The sequence below is a fragment of the Phyllostomus hastatus genome, unplaced genomic scaffold (genome assembly GCF_019186645.2).
Source record: "Phyllostomus hastatus isolate PE091 unplaced genomic scaffold, TTU_PhHast_1.1 phas_contig_86, whole genome shotgun sequence".
In the NCBI taxonomy this organism is placed as follows: domain Eukaryota; kingdom Metazoa; phylum Chordata; class Mammalia; order Chiroptera; family Phyllostomidae; genus Phyllostomus; species Phyllostomus hastatus.
This window is the reverse complement of record NW_025333977.1, coordinates 97,058,168-97,069,616: the sequence shown is the minus strand read 5'-3', so window position 1 is coordinate 97,069,616 and position 11,449 is coordinate 97,058,168.

Sequence of the window (11,449 nt, the reverse complement as noted above, 5' to 3'; positions counted from 1 at the left end):
TTTTTCATCATTTGGAGGAGAAAAAAAAGAATCTGAGAAATAAAAAGACAGAAAATAAAGCAAACAATCCCGCCCCCCACCTCTCATGCATGCCTGCTATTTCATAGAGATTGGATCAACATGGCTAACTAAGCACACACATTTATACCCTATCTACCATGGGATTGTTCCCATGAAATGATAGAGAAGATACTTTTTAAAAGTAAAAAATATCCCAGGGAAACAAGAAAAACTGCCATCAACAAACCAGAAATACTGAGAAAAGACAGAATTTAAATAGGATCACATCTCAGAAAAACAAAATGGAAGGAAATTTCAACTCAAATCAAATAAAGGAGTAGCATTTGGAAGAAGGGTAGCAAGTTCAGAGTTAGCAGATCAGGTAGGGCAGAGAGTTCTGTGGCAGAGCTGGTCAGAGTAAGCAAAGTAAGAATTTTAAGGCAGCTAGACTGACTAGTCAACAACATTCTCCTCTGCACTGGTTCTATATTATGGCCCAGGAGCTACTTACTTTTATGAAGAATACTGGTCTTCCACAGCTTGAGGATAAGTTACCAACACATTCTTGCCCTTTAAATGCTGTTCCTTTCCTTAAATTGGCAGAGGATGGCTCAGGCTTAAAAAAAAAAAAAAGGCAAAATCAGCAGAGATTCTAAAATACAAAATTGAACAGAAAACTAAACATTGTCACACATTTGGGGGCAAAAAGGGCCTGCCTCTAGGGCATATAAGGGTGGCCTGGGTAGCTTATTACATCCTCCATTCTCCCCTGTCACCTTGCCCATCTTTACTTGAAAAAAATGAAGTCAGGTACAACACTAATTGAAACAGATGGGAAATATAAAGAGAACTGTAGAGGGTGGCAGAGACTGTTCATTGTCCCCAAATATCTTTTCATTTATGATATATGGGCAATCCTGCTTTTGATAATTTCTCATTATTCCATTTTATTTTTATGATAGACCTACAATAGTACTTGTTGCTGCTAACTGGAAGAAATCTGAAGAGGATCTTTGCTTTTAGAAAAAGAAGAAAAGAGAAAACAGCATTCAGCATTGCTTTTGCAGCAGCCCTTACAGAGGTACAGGCACCTGAGCAGCAAAAGTGGCGCCAGCAAGCTCCCTTTCCAGGAACCACATTCAGCATCTCTGCACCAAGCCACCATAGCTTTGAACCGTCTGTGAGCACCTGGGCTTTACCTCGGTTTACTTTGTGCATCATTAGCAAGGTTGTCCTAAGGTATAAGAAAAGCCTAAAACTTGAAGTAATTAAGCATATTTGGTATGATTTGGAAGGTTATTTTGGGGGCCTGGGAATGCTAAAAAATTTTCACATAAATTAATGATATTTGTTTCTTTATTACATTTTGACTTATGAAAACTTTCATAGGAAGGATCTACTTTTGGAGAGTGGGAAAAGCCTGTATTAATAAGATGATGACATATCAAAATAATGGGAAATTATGGACCAGTCAGTAACAGATACTGAGAATTGCCCCAGCTCTCTCCTTGGATGCCTTCCTAGATAGCCAAAATTATGTTTCCTTAGATTCCCAGTCAGAGCATATGCCTGGGTTGCAGGCCAGGTCCCCAGTGGGGGGTGCAATGGAGGCAACTGCACACTGGTGTTTCTCCCCCTCTTTTTCTCTCTTCCTTCCCCTCTTTAAAAATGAATAAATAAAATCTTTTTTAAAAATGCGAATTATTGCCCTGAATGGGCTCAGCTGGTTGGAGAGGCATCCCAAATAGCAAAAGGTTGTGGGTTTAATACCTACCTGGTCAAGGCATATACCTAGGCTGTGGGTTGAATCACATTGATATTTCTCTCTCCCTGCCTCTCTCTCTAAAATCGATAAACATATCCTTGGGTAAGGATTAAAAATGCAAATGATTGAATTCCCCATAAGACATATTGAATCAGAATCTTTGGGGCTCAGGAATCTGTTTTAATAAGGCTTCCAGGTGATTCTGATACATTCTCAAGTTCGAGAACTCAGAAACCTCTGTCCTCAGGCTTCAGGCAGGTGCCTATCAGCTACATATCTCTGTGCTCCACTGTTTCCGAGGGCCTAGCAAGAATCTGCCCACCGTGTATGTTGTTCTCTTCCTCAACTACCTGCAAATCAGGGGTGTCAAACTCATTTTCACCAGGGGTCACATCAGTCTCGAGGTTGCCTTCAAAGGGCTGAATGTAATTTTAGAGCTGTATAAATGTAACTATTCCTTAACAGTTAAGCGAGAGCTTGGTGCTGCCACTGGGTAGAAACAAGGTGCGAGGCTGGATAAAACAAGGTGGAGGGCCGGATTTGGCCCACGGGCCTTGTATTTGCCATCTGTGCTGTAAATCAACCATTCTCACTTCTGAAATCTAATACTTAGTTCTCCTTCTTCTCCTTTGTCCCAAAAACATCATATATATGCAATGTTGACTCATTGGAATTTTCATGAATATGTATTCCCCATGCACATATATTAAAATTCCGATTTTTCACCTGTTTAAAAAAGTGAAAGAAACCTCTCTCCTCAACCTTTATTTATATTACAGAGCTATTGAGAGGATAACAGCGATGAAACAGATGAAATTATTTTGAGGAAAGTAAAATTAATGATTGTAAATGCAAATAATCATTCCCAACCAAACAAATTTTATATAATCTTAGGGTCATACAAAACAATATAAGTGACAATTACTCATTACTGAGATAGAAACCTGTTGGGCAAATGGGAAAGTTGCCTATGTCCTTATTTCTGATTCGTCTCCAAACGTAGTGGAATTCTAGTTCTACAACATAGCTTCAGTAGGTGTAAAACTGCCACGTGAATAGGATAACAAGTAGCTTTACTTTTCAGTTTCTTAAGTATTACAAGTTCCCCTCTGAGAACTAGGTGTCTTTTTGTAATGTCTTTATTTTTTTCAGTGTTCCTACTAAATGGGAAAATTGTATCTGTGCAGCTTGGCTATACAGAGTCATTTATTTTGCTTCATTTAGTTTCAGAATGTTGACTTGTGGTTATGTTCATATGTTATTTGAGAATTTATCCAATGAAAACCAAGAGACATGTGCCTCTTTTTACCCATTAATCTGTCTGACAATATTCAATACCCAGTCAAGTTATTGAAGTAGGGCAATGGCATAAATATATTCAGGTTTTGAAAAGGTTTCTCTGTCAGCCCTGGGGGGCATAGCTCAGTGGATTGAGCTTGGGCTGTGAACCAGGCATCGCAGGTTCGATCCCCAGCAGGGTACATGCCTGGGTTGCAGGCCATGACCCCCAGCAACCGCACATTGATGTTTCTCTCTCTCTCTTTCTCCCTCCCTTCCCTCTCTAAAAATAAATAAATAAAATCTTAAAAAAAAAAGAAAGAAAGAAAAGGTTTCTCTGTCTGCTGTGTAGAACAATTCCAAACAAGAGCAACATTGACTAGAAGCTAACTGTTAAAAATTATTAAATATGTAAACTATTAAATAATAAAATAATACTTTTAAAATAATTAAAATTATTTAATATGTAAATTATTGAGTGTGTGTACCAAGGATGTATATTTTGAAGTTCATTCAGGTGTACAAAGGAACTTATAAAATTGTAATTTTTATCTAATTTTTAAAAGGTCTCCATTTTAGTGTTTATGATATTAATTATACAGCAAAATCTTGATGTAATGCCACAAATGAAGTAAATAAATGCCAGGCATTATGATGGAACTTGCACAGCTAGACTGCCTAGATTTTTAAAAATATATTTAATCTTTATTATATTTTTTCCATTACCATTTAGTCCCCTTATACCTCCCTGCCCCCAGCAATCACCACACTATTATCTATGTCCATGAGTCCATTTTCCTTCTTGCTTAATCCCACCACCTCTTAACTTCCATCCCCACTAGCTGTCATCTGTTCTCCATCTATGAGTCTGTCTCAGTTCTGCTTGTTAGTTTGGTTTGTTCATTAGAATCCACATATGATTCTGCCCCCTTTGTAGAATATTAATTGACCATAGAGACTTGGGTTTATTTCTGGGCTGTCTGTTCTGTCCCATTGATCTATTGGTCTGTTCTTATGCCAGTACCAGGCTGTTTTGACTACACTGGCCTTGTAATACAATTTGATATCAGGTATTGGGATCCCTCCTACTTTGTTCTTCTTTCTCAAAGTTGCTACAGCTATTCTGAGTATTTATGGTTCCATATAAATTTCTGAAATGCTTGTTCTATATCTGTGAAATATGTCATTGGTATTTTAATAGGGATTGCATTGAATCTATAAATTGTTTTGGGTTGTATGGACATTTTGATGATGTTACTATTTCCAATCCATGAGCATGGTACATGCTTCCATTTGTTTGTGTCTTCCTGAATTTCTGTCTTCAGTGTTGTGTAGTTTTCTGAGTATAGGTGTTTTACCTCCTTGGTTACGTTTATTCCTAGGTACTTTATTTTTCTTGTTGCTATCTCAAATGGGATTTTTTTTCCTGATTTCTGTTTCTGATGTTTCAGTGTTGGTGTACAAAAATGCCTTTGATTTCTGAATACTCACTTTGTAGCCGACTGTTTTGCCCAATTCACTTATTAGGTCGTGTAGTTTTTTTGTGGAATCTATAGGATTTTCTCTGTACACCCTCATGTCATCTGCAAACAATGATGGTTTTGCTTCCTCCTTTCCAATCTGAATGTCTTTTATTTCTTTTTCTTTTCTGATCACTATGGCTACAACTTCCAATACTATGTTGAAGAGAAGTGGTGAAAGCAGACATCCTTGTCTTGTTCCTGATCTTAGTTGGAAAGCTTTTAGTTTTTGCCTGTTGAGTATGATATTGGCTGTAGGTTTCTTGTGAAATCATATGGTATTTGTCTTTCTTTGACAGGTTTATTATTTCTTTAAAATAATCCAATCAAAGACAGGAGAAATGGGGTGGGGGAATTATAGATGAAAATGACTGGCCACTTCCAGTCAAGGTAGATGGTGGCATAGGTAAACCCGGCTAGCTTCCTTGTACAACCACATCAAATTTACAACTAAACTATAGAACAACCATCATTCAGAACCATCTGAAACTGACCTGAATGGAAGCCCTACAACCACAGAGTTAAAAAAGAAACTACATTGAGACTGATAGGAGAAGTGGATTGCAGAATGGGCTGTTTCCACACCCACATGTGGTGGATAAAAACTGAGAGGTATATCTCATGAGTGAAAGATCCCAGCCCCACACCAGCCTCCACAGCCCAGAGTTCTAGTGCCAGGAGGGGGAGTTACTATATTTTTGGCTTCAAAAAACTAGCTGGAACTAAGGCTGTGAAAGACAAACTGCTTGAGTCTCAGGCAGTTCCTCTTAAAGGGCCCATGCACAGGCTTACTTGGACTCACTGCTTCTGAGCTCCAGCATCAGGGCAGTAGATTAAAAGGCACCAGAAACACATGGAGAGGAAATCAATTGTCCAACATTAGAGCAAGAGCTGGGGGGAAGGTTTCTCCCAGATAGAAGTGCTGGCAGAGGCTACTGTTTCTTTTTGGAGCCCTCCTCCCACAAAACAACAGAGCCAGCAGGTGGGAGCAATACCTGAGGCTCCATCAACCTGGCTCACACTGTTTGCCCCACCTTGGTGATTTCCTGAGCACCTGCCCAACCCAACTTCCAGGCCCACCAAAATTGTTTACAGTGTCTTTTCTATTCAAATGGCTTGTTTTGGCATATGCTTCAGATTTTCCTAAGTTCTCTGAAACAAGTGGCATATGAAGCCAGTGAGCATGTAACTCTCACTAAGATGCCCAGGCCTGGCATTAGCAGCAGTTGGCTTTGGTTCACACCTTGGCCTCACCTGGTCACCTTCAAGCCCAGCACAAGTAGCAGCCATCTTCAGATCATTTTGTAGCTAATGCTGTGTGACCCCATATAAAACACAGGTGGTGGCTGACCTTGGATGTGCCAACAGCAAACAAGTCTCAGTTATAACAGGAGGGTGTACACAGTCCACATAGTGGGTGCAACTCAAGTACCCAGTTTGGGCAATAGGGGAGGCTGTACCACTGGACCCTACAGGACAACTACTACATTAGTCCATTCTACCAAGCCTAGGAGATGTAGCATCTCTCCTCATACATAGAAATAAACACAGGAAGGCTGACAAAATGAGAAGACAAAGAAACATGGCCCAAATGTAAGAACAGGACAAAACTCCAGAAAAAGAACGAAGCAAAATAAAGACAAGCGAGCTACTAGATGCAGAGTTCAAAACACTGATTATAAGGATGCTCAATGAACTTAGTGAAAACGTCAATGGCATAAAAAAGACTCAGTCAGAAATAAAGGAATACAAAGGATACATGGAATAAAACAAGGAACAATTTACAGGGAATCTACAGTACAGTGCATGAAGGCAAGAATCAAATCAATAATTTGGAATATTATGAAGCAAAACAAGCAGTCAGAACAGTAAGAAGAATAAAGAATCCAGAAAAAATGAGGATAGTGTAAGGTGCCTGTGGAACAACCTCAAGCATTCTAACATTCATATCTTGGGGGTTCCAGAAGGAGAAGAGAGAGTGAGAAATGGAAATCTATTTGAAGAAATAATGACAGAAAACTTCCCTAACTTGGTGAAAAAAAATAGACATACATGTCCAGGAAGCACAGAGAGTTCCAAACAAGATAAAAATAAAGAGACCCATGCCAAGACACATCATGATTAAAATTACAAAGGTTAAACACAAAAATAGAATCTTAAAAGCAGCAAGAGGAAAGCAGTTAGTTACCTACAAGGGAGCTCCCATAAGACTGTCAACTGATTTGTCAAAGGAAGCTTGCTGGCTAGAAGGGGTTGGCAAGAAATATACAAAGTGATAAAAAGAAAGGACCTACAACCAAGACTACTCTACCTAGCAGAGCTATCATCTAGAATTGAAGGACACATGAAGATCTTGCCAGACAAGAAAAAGCTAAACAATTTCATCACCACCAAAACAGTATTATGTGAAATATTAAAAGGTCTCCTTTAAGAAGAAAAATAAGATAAAAATATGAACAATAAAATAGCAATAAATACATATCTATCAACAACTGAATCCAAAAACAAACAAACAAGCAGAACAGAAACAGAATCATAGATACAGAGAATGTTTTGATGGTTACTAGATGGAAGGGGGGTCTAGGAGATGGGTGAAAAAGTTGAAGAGATTAAGAAGAATAATTATGGGGATGTAAAGTACACCATAGGAAATAGAATAGACAAAGAACATTTATGCATGGATATACACAACTTACAGCCAAGACAGAGGTGTAGGTAGATGCACTTTGGCTCGTCACATAACCAAAAGAAGGACAACAAATTTAAAAGAAAAAAACAGAACTGCCAGAAAATCAAACTGTATGGAAGTCTGATAACCAAGGAGTTAAAGAAGAAACATTCATCCAGAATGGCAAAGACAGGCAGCCAGGGCAGAGAGGATGTTCAGTAAGGCGGCAGCTGGAGGACTGGGCAGTTGAGGTGCTATCTGGTGGACTGGGTGGACCCATATTTGTGTGCAGATAACCAGGAAGAACAACTGGGGAGTGAGACAGACTTTGCAATCTAGGGTTCCAGCACAGGGAAATGAAGCCTCAAAACCTGTGGCAGTTTAAACTTGTGGGTTTTGTGGCAGCAGGAGAAACTCACATCCTCACAGTAGAGTTCATTAGAGACCTACAGGGTCCTAGAAAGTACACACACCTACCCACTCTGGAATCAGCACCAGAAGGGCCAAATTTGCCTGTGGGTAGTGGAGGAAGTGACTGAAAACTATCGAGAGCTGAGCAAGTGGCATTGTTGCCTCTTGGATCCCTCCCCCACATGCAGTGTCACAATGCAGAGATATGGGTTGCCCCACCCTGGTTAATACTTAAGGCTCTGCCCCTTACTATGTAACAGGTATGCTGAGATAAAAATATAGCCCAATTGAAAGAAAAAAATCAAAGCTCCAAAAATATAACTAAGCGATGAAGAGATAGCCAACTTATCCAATGAAGAGTTCAAAACACTAGTAATCAGGATGCTCACAGAAATGGTTGAGTATGGTTGCAAAATGGAGGAAAAAGTGAAGGGTATGCAAAGTGAAATGAAGAGAAATGTGCAAGGAACCAACAGTGAAAGGAAGGAAACCAGGACTTAAATCAACAGTTTGGAGCAGGAGGAAGAAATAAACATTCAACCAGAACAGAATGAAGAAACAAGAATTGTGGGAGTCGCAGTCCAGCAGAGTCCTCCCCCCTCCATCACAGATGAAATGAGACTTCCAAGACAAGATCTGCTTGGGGAGAAAAGGTTGGCTAATCTCTCAGAGGAGAAAAGCCTCAAGCACCCTTTTCCCTAAGTATTTACTGAGTTCAGCTCACACAGAGATACATAGTATGCATGTAAAGCTCATCAATCAATGTCCAAAAAGCTACAGTCATGAAAAACTGACATCATCTTCAGATAATAATTGAAGAAACACAGGGATTGTCTCTGGTCAGGGTCAGTGAGATATGCTGACTCTGGAAGGTTGTTTAGGTATGTATCGTGATGTAGGGAGTTTCACTCCCTATGCTCTGAGCTCAAACATCAACATGGTTATTATAGGCAGAACAAGCCTCAAAGGAAACAATGTACATTCTTTATCAGGCCTGATTTGCCTCCAGGAGTGGTCCATTCCAGTACAAGTCTGCAGCTGCTTCTGGCATTGTTTTCAGGCTGCGTCAGGTGGTGGGGAGCCAAGCAGCCAGAGTTTAGGGGACTTCTTACAGATAGAATGAGGACTCAGGCTATGACAAAGCTGAGGGGTAAGGGTCTTTCTGCCCCTTCTCTATAGTCCCGTAAGTCCTTCCCTGATGGCCCTTTTTTTGCAGCTGTGCCTGGCTTAGGTTCTCCCTCCCTTGAGGGACCTTACCCATCATTGACTAATCAGCCATCTTTTGGGGCTGAGCAGGATGAAGTGACAGAGGCAGGGGCTATGCTCCTGCCAGGAGGAAATGTGGCTCATGTCTCCTTAGTGGCTCATGTCTGCAAGGCCTTTCCAATCAGCCCTAGCTGTGGGACCTTTTTGTCCATCAGTGAGGCTACAGTCCCTGAAACCAGGCAGGATGGCTCCCAACAAAGAATTAAAAAAAAATGAGGAGAGGCTTAGGAAACTCCAGGACATCTTTAAACATTCCAACATCCAAATTATAGGGATGCCAGAAGGAGAAGAGGAAGAGCAAGAAATTGAAAACTTATTTGAACAAATAACGAAGGAGAACTTCCCCAATCTGGCAAAGAAAATAGACCTCCTAGAAGTCCAGGAAGCTCAGAGTTCCAAAGAAATTGGACCCAAGGAAGCACGTACCAAGGCACATCATAATTACATTACCCAAGATTAAAGAGGAGAGAATCTTAAAAGCAGCAAGAGAAAAGAGAGAGTTACCTACAAAGGAGTTCCCATAAGACTACCTATCAGCTGATTTCTCAAAAGAAATCTTGCAGGAAAAAGGGACTGGAAGAAAGTACTCAAAGTCATGAAAGGCAAGGTCTTACATCCAAGGTTACTCTGTTCAGCAAAGTTGTCATTTAGAATAGAAGGGCAGATAAAGTGCTTCCCATATAAGGTCAAGTTAAAGGAGTTCATTATCACCAAGCCCTTACTATATGAAATGTTGAAGGGACTTATCTAAGAAAAAGAAGATCAACACTATGAACAGTAAAATGACAACAAACTCACAACTATCAACAACTGAACCTAAAACAAAAACAAAAACAAAAACAAACTAAGCAAACACCTGGAATAGGAACAGAATCACAGAAATGGAGATCACCTGGTGTTGCGCGTGGGTCACCAGCCAGCAGTGACCACGGAACGCTGTGGATGGCTCGACGATAAACACGCGAGAAAAAACAACACATGCACAGAGACAGACTAGTTTCTGTGGGGGAAGTAGGGACGAAATGGCCACCCCCCCCAGTGGGGAGCGCGCCAATTTACAGTCCATACCTGCTTTTATTGGGCTCATTTTGCATAATAATTCAGGTAAAGTACAGTACTCATTAGGGGAAGTAAGGAACTATAGAAAACAAAGAACTCTGCCAGTCTATTGAGTTGGGGGTCAAAGAGCTGTAAGACTGAGGAACAAAATAACTTCCTCCTAAGACCCTTCTCATTCAACTGAGAGCATTCTAAACAAAGAAGGTTTCACAGTAATTTACATATTCTTTCTTAGGCCTGATCACCCTGGGGAATCCGCACTTCTCAGTACCGAGCTGCACCACCCTGTCATTGTTTCAGGCTTAGGTGGAGCAAGGGAACTAAGGCAACCAAGAGATAAGGATATTTTCTCCCAGATGCTGAGAACTCAGGCTATGTCAAAGCCGAGGAGTGAGGGTCCATCACCCCCTTTTGCTGCAGCCCCCCAAGTCCTTCTTTTGGGGGGCCTCCCAAAGTGATCGTGCCTGTCTTAGGTCGTTCCCCCTGTGGGGAATCTTACCCGTCTTTGGCTAACCGACCAAGCTTTTTGGGGTTCAGTTATGAATAAAGCAGCAGAAGCAGCATTCCTGCCAGGAAGATAAGCTTTTATCTCCTTGCCGGCTTACGGTTCCAAGGGCGTTCCCTTAGCCTTAGCTGGGGGGGGGGGGGGGTTCAGCCTCTGATACCAGTCAGCGCAGTTCCCACCAACCTGGAAGGTTATCAGTGAGGAAGGGTGAAGGAGAGGGGAAAATGGGGTAAAGCTACAGGGAATAAGAAGCATAAATGGCAGGTACAGAATAGACAGGGAGGTGTTAAGAAATGTATGGGGAATGGGGAAGCCAAAGAACTTATATGTATGACCCATGGACATGAACTAAGGGAAGGGGGTGGAATGCTGGTGCAAGGTGGGGTGCAGGACATAGGGCAATAAAAGGGGGGGATGGGACAATTGTAATAGCATAATCAATAAAATATATTTTAAAAATAAGGAACATAGATGTGTGAAACAGACACTGGCCTGCAGTGTCTGTGGTGTTATGGATGAGATGAGATACCTTCACATGACTACCGAGTCCTGTGGAGGAAAAGAGAGGGCTTGGCTATTCTCTCAAGGGGAGTGTGCCTTGGAGCAACCTAGCCACTCTCTCAAGATAGCGCACCGACCCTTGCCTTTACAAGCTTTTACTGGATTCAATTTGCACAGGAATACAGGTAAAGCTCATTAATCATTGTCAGGCAGTAAGGATCAAACAATAGATAACATACAAAGAACTACGAGGGCTTATTCTGAGTCAGGGTCAGTTAGCTAAGGGGCTACAAAACTTTGGGAAACAAACTCTTTTCCTGCTCCGACCCTTATCATTTAATTGAGAACATTCTTAGCAAAGCAGGTTTCACAGGAGTTTATGTATTCTTAGGCCTGATCACCCTGGGGAACCCGCCCTTTCCAGCACAAGGCTGCACCGCTCTGTCATTGTTTTAGGCTTAAGTCAGGCAGGGGAA